Below are 14,418 nucleotides of genomic sequence, written 5' to 3'. Positions count from 1 at the left end.
GCTTGCCCACCTCTTCCAAAAAGCACGTCCATCATTGCCATCTCCCTCAGACGTAAAATTCCTTCTTCCATCGTCTTCCAAGTCTTCCTAATATGATGTTCCTGCAGGATTTCTCTATAAACAAACTTCTCTCTTACACTCGTTAGAAGTCGTGCCCAGAGTGAAAGGGGCTTTGATTCCCTCACGAACACCTGTTCAATAGCCACGTCCTGGGCCAGAGCCCCCAAAAACCTGGCTTCAGCACCATCCAGTTGTAAGGTTTCACCCATAAGGTCCCAAACTCGGATCAACCAAGTCAGGATGGGCTCACCTGGGTGTCGAGCAATGTCTTTCCGCAAACTACGGAGATTATCAAATGACAATGACTCAGTGATGATCTCAGGCTCTGGGTCTGCTTGCTGTGGAGGTGCAGCAGCCCCCTCATCGTCTGCTGGATGGTCTAATTTGGTCTTATATTTCCTTTTCTGAATAGGGGCAACTTCCATAGGCTTGGCCTGTCCTCCTGGTTTAGCCTCATCCTTTTCTCCCTTCACTGTGGCATCAGGGGTTTTATTCTCTCGCTTTTCCCCCTTCACTGGGCTAGGTTTCTGAATGCATTCTGGAAAAACCCTGGCCCTACCTTCAAACATTCTGTAAGCTGCAGGGATACAACCCTGCAGAAAAACCATAAAGAGCAAGATATCTCTGGCATCCAGGGAGAATTTAAACATCTCAAAAGCTGTTGTAGCAGACTTGAATGGGGAATGGACAAAGGGTTGGGAGAAGAGATTCCCCTTTGTTCCTTCCCAAGGGTCCGTACTATTATCACTGAATCCCCAGAGGTAGCAGCTTAGGTTGCGGCAGGAAAACAGCCTGGAGAGCACCACCCACATGACATCCAAAGGCATCGAATTCATGGCACCATAAATCCAGAGTAAGAACTCAATAATAATTGCGGCTATTTGAGTTTTGCTCATTGATTTGTTGATAAGACTTAAACCTGCCGCTCCTTTTGGCATGAATTTGTACCAACAAAAAGCCAATATATTATACAGGATGGTCCTGATGAACCCTAAGCTCAAGACCCACATGGTGCCACAAAATAGCAGTTATCCTTCTTTGTTTACAAGCCCCACACGTTGGGCGCCAAGAAATGTCTCGGTTTGAGGGGAAAAACCAAAATGTTTTACCCACAAGCAGGGGAGGGGCCTCCTCCTCAATAATCACACCACTCTTTATCAAATTTAAGAAAAGGAATTTTAATACAAGAAGGATAACTGCTATATATATATATATATATATGTAAACAGACTAGTGCAACCCACTTCCCCAACACCATAAGAGGAAAAAAAAAACAACAATAACAAAACCCAGCAGGTTTTCCTCCGGGAGAAAAGGTTATACTTAAGTGTCCTTGTCACAGCCCGCTGGCTGCAGAGTGAGTTTCAGTCCCTCTCCAGCGAAACAGACGAGCAGTGGGCTTTCAGATGGACTCAGTCTCTTCCCCCTGTGTTCCCCGTCCAAGAAGCAGACAGGTACGAGCAACCAGCAGCAAATCCAAGGCAGGTAGCAGCACAGCAGGAAAAAGTAATCCGAAGTAGGCAGCGGCAAGACAGCCAGGGAAAACCCCAGCAGTAACCAGCAGGGCAGCCTGCCTCCTTGGAGCCCCCACTCCCCCGTTCCGCCGAGCCAAGACTGAGGAGAATATCCAAAAAAAAACCAAAAGAGACAAACCTGCCCCCACCCCAGCGATCACAGTTAACTACTTCTTTTGTTAACCGCTGGCCTGGGCAGTTAAGTGGCAGGGGAGAGAATTTACATAATAATCCCAAACTACAACACTTTCTTGCCAAACAAGCACCGTAACTGAGCCTTTGCAGTGGTCTGTCATTAAGCAGCTCATGCATGTCTGCTACAGTGATCATACGGTAAGTGATGTAGCTGTCCTGTCCCAGGCCTACTAAAAACATCAGCCTGACCCAGCCAAACTGCCATCTGATGGCAAGAGCTACTATATATGGGCCAAAGACAGTGCAGGAACCAGAGGGTGGTATGTTCCACCCGTCTCATCACACATGGGACAACAGCCATTCCCAATGTTATTCCTGACTTGCCAAGACCACCAACAATGCAAGACAGTCATTCATGCCTACTGACTAATTTGCATGAAATTTGCCTGCAGGCTGAAATGTCTTCATTTTGGACATTTTCCATTTAGGGATTTTTTTTTTAATTGGAATCTGCAGAAGCATCTCAGAAGCCCATGTATGCCTGCAGGCGTATACTAACTGAGCTCAGATTTGCAGTGTGCAAAACTAACTCAATGAAAAGCCATCGTTTGTTTCAGGAAACAGAAAAGCTGACAGAAGCCATCATATCTCTAATCCTAACAGCCTTCAGCCTCAATATTGTGCAAACACTTCAAGCCAACATAAGACATTTTAGATAGATGTATTAGATAGATGTATAAGTGTCTGCAGCACTTACAAATCAAACAAAATATGTACATATTCTCTGTCCCAAATCCCAACAGCCACTCACACAAAGCGGCCATGTAAATCTATCCCTTTGACTTCCCTGTTTCACTCATCCAAGCTCTCAGCAGTTCTGCTGACTTCTGCAACCCACTTCCTGGAGTTTGCCACTGTTTGCTTCACACAGAAATTCCTTGGGGAACTTTGGCTTGAATTTGATTGTCTCCCTTCATTTCTACACTAATTCCGTCCTAGGCAGTCAAAAAAAAAAGTGAGAAGCAGCAAAGATTTGATTTCTTCTCAGGCAACAGAAGCTGCTAGCCAGACATTTGCTTTTAGATCCTTTGGGTAATACATAATCAAGGGGGGGGTTTTGCTATCCTCCAACAGACCTCCTAATGTGACAAGATCCGCATATTCAACTACATTTCAGACTTTGTGAGAAGTTCCACAACTCCATAAACTTGACTAGTTCTGACATCAGCTTACTGAAACAGGCAAAGTTACAGAATTGTATTGATGCCATCTTCACAGACCTCTGAAGGCATCAAAAAGTCACTGGTAAGTTCAGTTTGCTTTTGAGTACACCATAAAAAAGCATATTTAGATGAATGATAATGTATGGGTATGAATAGTGTCACAAACCATCATTGTCATCATTATTTGTATACTTAAACACGGAAAACAGGCAGTAGTGTTCTCACTTTTCAAAGCTACAGATGGAACTTGTTTTGAATATCCAGCAAAGTGTTGACTGCCACCGTGGGGTACTCATTTTCCTCTCCCTCTGAAAACGTATTCTGCTTTATCAATGGATTTCTTTATTCGTTTACAATTATATTCAAGTATATGATAGTGTTTGTGAGTTCACAACTGCTCTGTTTCAAGTGTTTTATGGGTCATTCCCATGTACAGTAGCTCTAGCTATACCATCATGATGTTACAAATTAAAGCTGTATTAGAAAGCAATATTAAACTGCAAATTAGAGCAGTATCACGCATATTAGCAGGGCAGAGCACACAAAGACCTCTGCCACCAATAAGCCAGTTGTTACTGCCCTTGTGTCTTCACAAAGAGAAACTGCTTGCTGTAAAGGCTCAGAGAAGTTGATTTTAGTCCTGGGGTGGATTGTGGTGGTGCACTATAATCTGATAAATGCTTGTTAGCCTCAACTTTGACAAACTGCACCTGGGCGAAGCCCCCCTGAGGTTATCAGAAACACTGTCTGCTCCCAGGAACCAACAGGTGTTTAACGAGCACCTGCTTTTTAACAAACAACCTTGGAAACTTATTTTTCTTGCCTGAATAATAACCCAAGTGGAATAATATTTTTGTTACTGAACCTTCAAAGAAATTCACTGACTCAAATAGTGGCCAGGATGGAAAATTGCTATGACTAAAGCCCACTCTCTTGCAACCCAATAAACAGAGGTCCAATGTGAGATCCTTTTGGGCTCTCGATTCCCAGAAGGTAAGGGGCTAATGTGTATGTCTAAAACATAACTGATAAGCAGAGGACTGTGGAGCCAACCAAAGACTGTTAGTAACAACAGAAAAGAATTGTTGATATTAAACAAGGTCTATTGATATTAAGACACCGTGAGAAAAAACCAAGATTTTGCTGGAGAAAGGGGCCATGCAGAGACATGGCAGCACTTCTCCCCGAGAAGGAACCACAACACAGTACAGCGCAAGTGCAGGAATGAGACTAAGAAGTCAGCATGGACTTGGGATTAAGACCACCAAAGACCCCCAAAGCTATCCAACCCTTTTCCAGAAAGCCCTGATAGAATGGACTGAACATGGCAACTACTTTGCATAGAAAGCAAGAAACCTGTCTTTGGGGCAGAGAAACTTATCCATAGAAAAGTACCACATCCAAGCCCAGGAAGCATCCCTGGGACTCCAGAACACAGCTGGACTGATGCTGAAATCAGGATTGTCAGATATCTGGATCAATGCCAAACATCCCATCAACTGGATCAATGCTGAAACCAGGATCTACATCCCATCAGGTGGATCAATGCTGGAACGAGGACTGGTGGTGTCTTTTTTCTCTTTTTCTCCTTTCTGACATCAGTTGCTCCTCCTAAGTCTTGCCCTTGAGACATTCACCATCTTGGTTGCCCTCCTCTGGACAAACGCTAGTCTGAAGTCCCTCTCAATAAAGGCACCCCCAATGGCTCACAGCACTCAAGATGAGGCCACACCAGTGCAGAGTAGCAGCACAATCACCTCCCTCAACTGGCGGGCAATGCTTTGCCTGATGCACCCCAGGACACAGTTGGCCCTTTTGGCTGCCAGAGCACACTGCTGACTCATTCAACTTGCCATGAACCCAGAGGTCTTTCTTAGTCATGTTGCCATTCTTACTCTGCCCAATTTTAAGCAACACAAAAAGAGCAACGTAATTGTTGCAAAGAAATGCAACCCAAATGTCATGGTAGAGTCCATATATTACATCAGGCACATGGCATTCTTAGACTCAGCTTGTAATTTCTCTCCTGACATGTCATATGACCTCGGACTAGTCAGTTCACAATCTGAGCTAGATGTATTGCTTTCTTTGACCTGTAAAACTAGAAGATCTTTGAACTTGCAAAGCATCTTCCTTATCACCCTGTAAGCATGTTAACTGCCTCAAACATTTAATGTACTACTTCAGAGTTGAACAAAACTGAAATACAGATGTGGATAGGCACATACGTCGCTGATCATTCTGTCAAATACCTTCAGTTTATTGCTCATTCCTCTCCACTCACCCCATGCAAGAAGACAATCCAAGGTACCTTCCAGTGCACTGGTTGTGCAGTGACAGCACAGTCTATGCAAGCTGCCTCAGGAACTGGGCATGTGGGGCACCTATGTCCCAGATTCAGACAATTTAATTGTTACATTAAACTGACTCTAGATGTGGGCCAGGAGGGCTGTGCTGTGTTACAAGGGTATTTAGCAGCACAGACCAACACTAACTTAGAGGTCTTTTGGTTTGACTTTACTGACCAGCATAGCTTGCCTGTTGCTGGGAAATCCTTAAGAAGGACAACTTGCTAAACACAAATTTTTGTGTAATAATAATATCTTCCTGCCTTGCCACTATAAGCGAAACATTTTCTATGCTGTTTTCCAAAGCCATTGCAGAGATTTCTCCATTCATTCTCAGCCCATGAAGAATATTTTGTACATGTGCTAAACAACCTGCCAGTAGATGCATAGCCAAGTTTAAACTGCACCACCAGAGACAGCTCTCTCACTTTTCTGTAATGTCTGCAAAAAAGGTAGAAACTAAAAATGGCCACTAAGACTTCAGACTGAACAGTTGACACTACATAAAACATTGAAGGAACACAAAGGTCAGAAATGATGCAGGGTTAGCAACCATAAATGAAATAAACTAGGATTCTTGTTTATGCATCACTTGCTTTGTGCTTCACAAGAATTAGATCTAAGTACATTTATAAGGAGGCAGCTCAGGATTCATTTCTGGCTAAATGAATCCTTTCTTGATGACAAGCAGTACGTGGTGATTTCTCTGCTGCAGCAAAAATTTCCAAAGGTTATTTCCTTCATAAATTCCAGAAAAGTTTTTAGGGGAGGATGGGGTTTGTTAGTTCATTTTCTAACAGTCCTTTTAAAAAGATGAAATCATACCATCATAGAATGGTTTGCATTGGAAGGGACCTTTAGTCCAACCCGAATGTTTGAAAGGTTTGAAGAAGCTTAAATATTTTGTTAATAAAGGTGGCAGTGGCTCCCACTTAACATAACTGCCCCTTTTCTGAACATACAGATAAGGTTCTCACCATATTAGTTAGAACTGCAGGTTTTCAGGAAGTAGATTATGTCCTGCTCACCACTTTTAAGAAAAAAATCTTGAGGATTCATAAAAACAGACATAGAAAATTACTCTTACGTACCCAGCTTCAAACATGTAGCTATTTATTTTCTTCATGGTGTAGAGAGTAGTGAGTGTAATGACCTTGCTTCTTGGAGGATTTTTGGCAAGAAAGCCCAAGATAGAAATGCAATAATGTGTTCCAAGATCTTGGCCTAATCTCTACTTAGCATGTTCCTGACAATTTTCAAAAGGGAAAAGTTACACATTAGATTTTTAGTGCAACAATTAACAGCTAGACAAAAGCAAAAGCAGCTACACCCAGACATTTCAAATACAGATATAGAGCAAAACCAGCATGGAATTGCTGATCTACATGGCACGGCTTTGCTGTAATATGGGTGCTTAGTGACACTCAGAGAACTTCAAACATTACTGAAGGATGAAGGATTGCCAAGTGCTAGCTCAGATGTATTAACTACATTTGTCAGGTGGCTGTACCCTGGTTAAATATAATAGAAAATGACCACATATTTCCTACAGTTTGTAGCTTTGGATCAAGAACGTTGAATGAACAAACTTTATGCTACAAAACTGACAGAGGAGGGCACCAATTGTTCCACTTAAAAAGCGCAACTGAATGAACAAAACATCATATCAGATCTAAATTTGTTCCTTTTAGGCCTTGTAGTAGAATTAAAAGCTACTGTAAGTAATGCAGAAATGTATTTGTAACACATAAGGATAATTCATGTCTTAGTTTATATCTTCACCCTAGCCCGTCATTTTTACTTCTGTAACTTCTCCCTCTCAGGTCAGCTGATACCCTTCCATTCCCAATGCGGCTGTTTAGAATATTCAGGGAATCAAATTAAAATAGATACTCACATCAATAGTTTGGATTTTCTGGCCCTAAATGCTAGCCCCTGCCTAGAGGTGTTAAGATTGGTACAAGATTTGACAGGACCTTATTTGCAGTTTCCTAATTTTAGATCTTCCCTGTGGACTATACAAGCAGCCAAGAGAGAAGTAGAAGGTTTTTGACCATGCTCTAGGTGACCATGTCCAAATCTATGGCTCTTTCTGTGGGCAAAGTTATGCAAAGCAGCCCCAGAAAGACCATAAAAGCAAACTATCTTTTTTTTCTCCTACCAGCTAGGTAGAAGAATGAAGATGTTCTACACAGCTATTTGCAAAAACTTCACAAATTTTTTCTAGTCCCAAAGGAATTTCTAGTATCAACCCAGTATCTGCATGAAGAATCAATCAATGAAGAGAAACCAGAAAGAGCAACAGCCTCTTGTTTCTTTATAAGCATTAGTGATTGCTTTCAGAGAAATTATTTTTTTTCTCACTTGATGAATGACTTACATGTACAATAAGAAAACACAGGGAGCGTACCATCTGATTTTTCATGTTATTAACACTCATAAATCACAAGTCAGACATAGTGCTAGTACTGTATCTATTAAAATATTTAATTTCACAGTATAGATTTGATTACAACTATCACCTCATTTCTGGACAAGGGTTCCAAAACCTTCACCACTTCTCACAATGGCTTTCTACCCTTTACAATAGGAATGACAGCACATGCATATAAATCCTATCCATCTCTGGCATGAACACTTCCAATATTCAACCATTTACAGAAAATATACAGTAGTTCATAAAGGGAACACAGCCTTCCATGTCAAAATACCAGCAGCTGTGGGCATTTTTGATAAGCTGGGCTTCATTTTTTTAAATATTGGGTATTCAGAACTTTGGCTGAAATCAAAACAAAGTGAAGGCAATAGATTCCTTGGTAAATCAGGCCTGATCTGTTACTAAATGAATGAAGAACAGTGTGACCCTCAAGACCTAGATTCTATCCTCAACATGATGCTGGTCTCCTGGGAGGGCATGCAAGGAGTAATTTCATTGCCTGCAACTTGATTTCTCCATTAATAAAATTGGTCAGAATATTTAACTCATTAGAAAGCACTTTTTGATCTGCTGCTGAAAACCATTACAAAAATCACTCTAACTCATTTTCTGATTATTTATTTGTAAAATAAAGACCTACAAAGGAGTAAATGGTTCTACACCAATGAAAACAAAATTATGATAGTATGATGACAGTAATCATCACAAAAAGATTTAATCAAGACAATCATTTGCTACTTGATTATCAAAAAGCAAACCCCAACCATGTGAAGTCCAGTAGTCCCTGCACAGGTTTACCCTATTCTGCAGTACTAAAAATGAAAGAGAATCAATTCATCCACTTCTTATGAATAGCAAAGTTCTTCTAAGTGATCTGTCATCCACACAGCCATCAGATCCAGTCGTGCTTAATTGCTCCATAAAATGAAAGTGAAATTGTCAATATCCTGTTTTTAAATGGGAATTGGGCTGACTCCTCACCAAGTCTTTATACACAGAAGATATAAATTAGATGGAAACAGAGCTGTTGCTAATAGCTTGGGCTAGATTGTAAACTATGACCTGCCATACAATGCTTTGTATCTCAGATGAGCAGATCCCTTCTTCCTGTGTCTCAAAAATTTTAAAATAAAATACTGCGGTGGTATTCCTTAATATTTTTTCTTAAATCTTACCTCATTACCTAGACATACATTGCCCTTTACTTGCCTTGTACCCTCAGCCAGATGTCTGTCTCCATGAAAATGCTGTGGAGACCACATCTAACAAAGACAAATATTGATAATGGACAATTTGTACTTGCATGATCAGATCATAATAAAAGAAAAAAAAAAAAACACAAAACCCCACATCTCAGTAGCATGTGGATACTTCCAAGTCTCTAAGGCCTACTAGAGGACTAACTAACTGGCTTATTACTGGTCTTCATTTTGCATTACTGCCTGAAAGGCCCTTATGATGATTGAAGTGTACACCTGAAATATTTTCCATAAAATTTAGGAGAGTGTAGAAATTGCCGTGGATTAGAATAGAAACATTATTGCAATATGATAGTGCAAATACAAGTCAAGAAAACCCAAGCAGCTGGTGTCCTTTTTCTGTCTTCTCTTTCACCCCTCTACCCACACAGGCTTATGCATACATAATGAGTAAGCATATGCTTTGTCAAAAAAAAGAAATAAACCAAAAAAAAAAACCAACCAAAAAATTAATCTATCCCTGTGTCTGTTTTGTGCATGCACAAGAAATGTGTGTGCACATAATTAGAAAGTGAAATTACACTTTCCATTTCAATAGATTCACACAGTTGACAAGAAATAGCTATTTCAAAGGTCAACAACATTCTTAACCACAGGGCTAAGAAAATTTCAACATCTAATCATTAATTCCTTTTGTTAACATCTGTGTAACTAATTCATTGTAAATGTGCTAAGGAAAGTTCCCTTTTCTAATAGCTTTGCATTTTCTCCTCAGCCAAGGAGAAAGTCAGAGGATTCCAACATCTTCAAAGGCAGTCAACAACAGAGTCATCAGTCTTAGTTTGTCAAAAGTTAATATCATGATAGTTCTTTTTAAGAAGGAAAAATAATCCTGATTTTTTCACTCTCTGCCCATACAATAAAGAATGAAAGACGAGCAAACAGATCTTTCCAGCTTTGGCAGTCTCCCTTAATTCTTGCAGCTAAAGTTGCTTTTATTATAGTTCATTTATATACTTACTGATTAAAAGTAAGTTACATGGTGGAAGTGATGCCCACCAGCTTTTAAGAACCTATAAAACTAAAGGCTCCAGTGCAAGAATAGCATGATTTTTTATCCTAGTCACCTGAAATTCATTCTTCCTTTTATGAAATGACCAACTGTTGGTCCTTCTGTGAGGATACAATCCTTACACTCCCAAGTGTGTTCACAATAGTTTCAGTATCTTCATCTACAGCTCACTCAATACCTTGCTAGTACATCCTTAGTTTGGTTTCGCAAGCAGTTTACATTAATCCTGTAACTGAAATTAAAGTTCCAAGTTCACCTGCTCTTACAGACCAACCCATTGTTACTGCTCCCACACATGCAGAAGTCCCATAAGAGAGTCATAAAAGAGACAAAAAGGCTCCAAATTATTTACAGCGAGACTGTTAAATAACCACTCTTGCAATTATGAAAAAAGATATTTTTGAAGACCATAACTATTATTTGTAACTTTGTTAGGGTCCTGCGTAGCTAATAACCTTCAGAGCAAAGTAACTACATAAGAACCTTAGAAAGCTAGAGATGATGAAGGATAAACATAGAAATTAATACTTTTTCCTCCCTATTTAATAAAAATAAGGTAGTACATTAAAAAAGGCCAAAATAATGAAGAGCAAGAACAAAAAAAGATCACTGAGCCTCTACTGTTTGTATTTTAATAGAAGAAAAAGAGACATCCTCAAAATGACTACACTTTGTTCACTCTTCTCTTCCACTGCACTTTACTTCTAATGACTCTGGGCCATGCTCTCTCACAAAGGTATTCAAAGGATATATATTCCCCTCTTTTTCTATTAAGATCCTTCTTAATTAGTGTTATTTTAAAATATACACACAGGATCATTTTATAAATTCAAGGGGGCATCAGGAGACAAGTACGTGATACTGTGAAAGCATTGCTCCAGAGCCAGTATGAGAATTCTGCTAGAAATGATACCTTTGTTTCTCCATGGCTAAAGAACAGGGATGCTCTAGCCTGACAGTACCTTAGCTGGCCATGGCATTCTTCCTGTGTTAGATAATTCTGTGTTACAGAGGCTGCACTACCACTACTTGTAAAAATCTTAATGGAAACAGTCTTAGTCTAGATTGCCCCTAATAGCAATTACTGGTGCCTAAGAAAACAAGATCCAGGATCCTTTCCCTTATCACTATCAACAGCGTAGGACTTTGCCAAGATCAATGACTGAAGTACTCTGAAACTACACCACAGAGGCTGGGCAATCCAGCAGGGATCAGAAGCTACCAGTGAAGTGAAGTCATACAGCAGTGTGAAAGCATGGGGTAGTTGCCAATCATATTTCGTATTCCAAGTCCAGTAGCATAATTTCTAGCATTCTATTACAGAAGAACAGCCATACTAGATAAAATGTTAAGTTCCCACCACACCCTATCCTGCAATATGTGAAAACCAGACACATCCAAAGGAAGCCCAATAAGCAAAATGCACCCATGAAAGTCAATTTAAGAATGTCAACTGCTGCCCTAGAGGCAAAGGTCAGATTAAGTCACATAGCAAGTGAAATTTTTTTTTTGCTCTGACATTTGACCTGTGGACAATTTTTTCACAGAGAAATCCAAAATATCTTTGAAAATCTTTTTTGTATCATCTTACAGCTGTGAATTCCACAGCCAAAACAAGTACTATGAGAGCAGATTTTGGTAAATTTTGGCGTTTCAAGTGGTTTGCATATTGATTTACTGTGTTCTATGAAACAAGATGAAGACAGATTACAGATTCCCTTCTCTGTCAAGTTTCGTTTTTTTGCATTCTGTTACAGTGTCATTTATTCAACTCATGTAATTTCATCATTCAACTTATTTCTACAACAAACGTAGTCTTCTAAGCCATCTACTCAGGCTCTTCATACTTGTATCTCTTTGAAGCGAAGAACAGAGCAAGCTTTCCCCTTCAATGCCAAAAGTATCCTTGAAAAGAAGCTGGACCCTCCCTTCATCTAGGAAGTGAAAGCCTTATATCCATCCTGTCCTCAGTACAGATGAACCTTGAGCATTAGACAGCACAGCACAAAGATCAGCATATTATCTCACTATGACACATTCTCGGTCAACCACGAACAGTTACAACTGCAATGCGAACAACCTCTGCAATTCACAATTCCAAAAGACTCAAAGACAAACAATATTTTTTTGAGCATAGGTAAGTGATAACTAGCAGTTTTTAAAGGCCAGCAGCTTGAAAAACAAACCAGAAAGACAACTACAAGGTTAAACTATACCAAAATGGTATCACAGACTCTTTCCTGCTCTTTTCTTGAACTAGAGCTGCTTGGCTTCATATGCTGACATCCACTGAAAATACAGAGCACTTTTTCAAGGAATTGGACAGTTTTATATCAAGGTCATGTGACTACCTCGCTGCTGAAGCCCATATATCAAAGCAGGCAGCTGCTAGCCTGAAAGTACAGCACAGCATCTATTTTCACATAGGAATTACTGTGTCGCTTGGCAGAATTCTGTTCTATATTCAGGTGGTGACATAAACCACAGCAATGAATCCTGGAAGCTGAGTCTCTCTCTCTCTCCCCTGCACTGCACTCAGAGGTGAAATACCAGCAAAACGAAACCTGTCCTGTGCCAGGGATGTGTATGCTGAACAAGCATTCTCTCTGTCTTTTTTGGTCCTTTACTCCAATAAGGAAAGGCTGGGCTAAGCTTCATTAATAATTAAAACTAGATATGCATAAATTATGTTCATGGCAATTATGGAGAGGTTAAGCTGAACAAATTGAGAAATAATCCTCTAGCAATACATATTTCAAAATGCCATACTCAAAAATACTATTCTGTGCTAACATACCTTATGCTACTGTTTAAGGATTCTATCTGTCTGAGCTGCAAACTTTTGAAAAGACTAGAACAAATTTATTTCTCAATTCTAAACTGACATGAGCTGTAGAAGTAAAGAAAAAAATAAGATTTTTGTTTTCAAAGAACAGAGAGGTTTTGGCTTTTCTCATAATTTATTTTAAAATTACACCCATCTCATAAAAATGTACCTTCAAAATTGGGATACTGCCAAGGAGCTTAGGCTTAACATTCAATCTAGTAATAAAACTGACAGATTGAAGGAGAGGACAGAAAAGAATTAAAGTGAACTACAATAGAGACAAATGGGAAGTGATTCACAGTGATTATTCCTTTCTGATGAACAAAAACAGAACAGGGGTTAAGTGGCTTGGCAGATGTTCCACACAGACAGATCTTATTCCTCAGACTGGGAGAACACTGAATACTGTATTTTAATATCAAGATGATAATCTACCCAAAATGGAAAATGGCAGGGGGGGACAGCAATCTCCACTGATGACACATGAAGATGTTTATTTATTTATTTAAACATAAATAAATGTGTCAGGCTAGACTATTTTTTGAAATTTAAGGGAAGTGTATGACAAATTGTTTTTCATTTCCTCTTTAGCAACCAGAAGGTAGATGGCTTGTTGTTCTGCTGGCCTGCTTGGAGCCAGCATAGGCTGGGGCTGCAGGCTGACAGCTTGGCTCCCCAAATACTGGAGCCAAAGTGCCTCCCTAGGTATTCACGCCTGGAAATCTCAGTAAATATTTTACTTGAAAAACTCCTAGAGATGAAAATCAAATCAGCAGTGCAACTAAGCTTATACTTATTTCTTGTACAAGTCTCTTTATATTGCTTTTGCCCTGACCTTTCATAACTAATTTATGTATTATTCACTATCTAGTCTTTATGTTTTGCCTTTCTTAATGTAGCAAAAGCCCTGCATTTAGAAATTCATATTTTCATTTCTTTTTCCTTAAGCAAGTCTTTCTTTTTTTAAATTAAGCTAACTCCATGCTGAGTAATGCCAGTGAATGTGAGGTTACAAGAACATAACAAATTTAGAAAGGAGAGATGATATATGCACAGTTGAGAGGTCTACTCAGAACGTGGAAGGCTTACTGAAAAAAGGGAAAGGAAAATCTCATTTACCCATTAGTCAACAGAAACAGAATTAGGAATCCAGTTTGATCAGGATGGTGCAGAAAGGTTAAATTTAAGATTTACTTTGTCCTAAGGAGATGAAGAAAAAAGAAATAACAGCAATTTCTATCAAATAAGCAGTAGACAAAATGAGCGCTGGAAAACTTCAGAGCCGTGATGACTTTGGTTACTTGTGACTGAAAGGAGTCTGTCATTCAGCAAAAAGGTGGGAGGAATTGAGTATCTTTAATTAATAATTGAATTCAAATGCTGGGCACATTTTGAGAGATCTGGTTTTTCTTAAGAGGCATTTTTTTGACAGACAAAAAAGTCCCAACCAACCAAACCCTAGGCTGAGAATCCAGGACGCAAAAACTCCAAAGTATTATAGGGATTGGAAGTGTGTGGTCCTTTGGTCATACATCATGCTTAGATGTCCTGTTCTTTACAGCACGAGTTACTTTGTAGCCAAAACTCAAGTGCTCATCCAAAA

At 39.6% G+C, this 14,418-nt stretch overlaps 1 protein-coding gene across 4 annotated transcripts in view; it reads right to left on the bottom strand.

The window, feature by feature from the left end:
* TSPAN9 (tetraspanin 9) overlaps window positions 1-14,418 on the bottom strand; it is a 178,133-nt gene that overhangs the window by 37,509 nt on the left and 126,206 nt on the right. The window lies entirely within an intron of this gene.

This window comes from Pithys albifrons, chromosome 1 (assembly GCF_047495875.1).
Source record: "Pithys albifrons albifrons isolate INPA30051 chromosome 1, PitAlb_v1, whole genome shotgun sequence".
NCBI classification, from domain to species: Eukaryota; Metazoa; Chordata; class Aves; order Passeriformes; family Thamnophilidae; genus Pithys; species Pithys albifrons.
The sequence above is the reverse complement of the archived record's forward strand: the minus strand, read 5'-3'. Positions and strand labels throughout refer to the sequence as shown.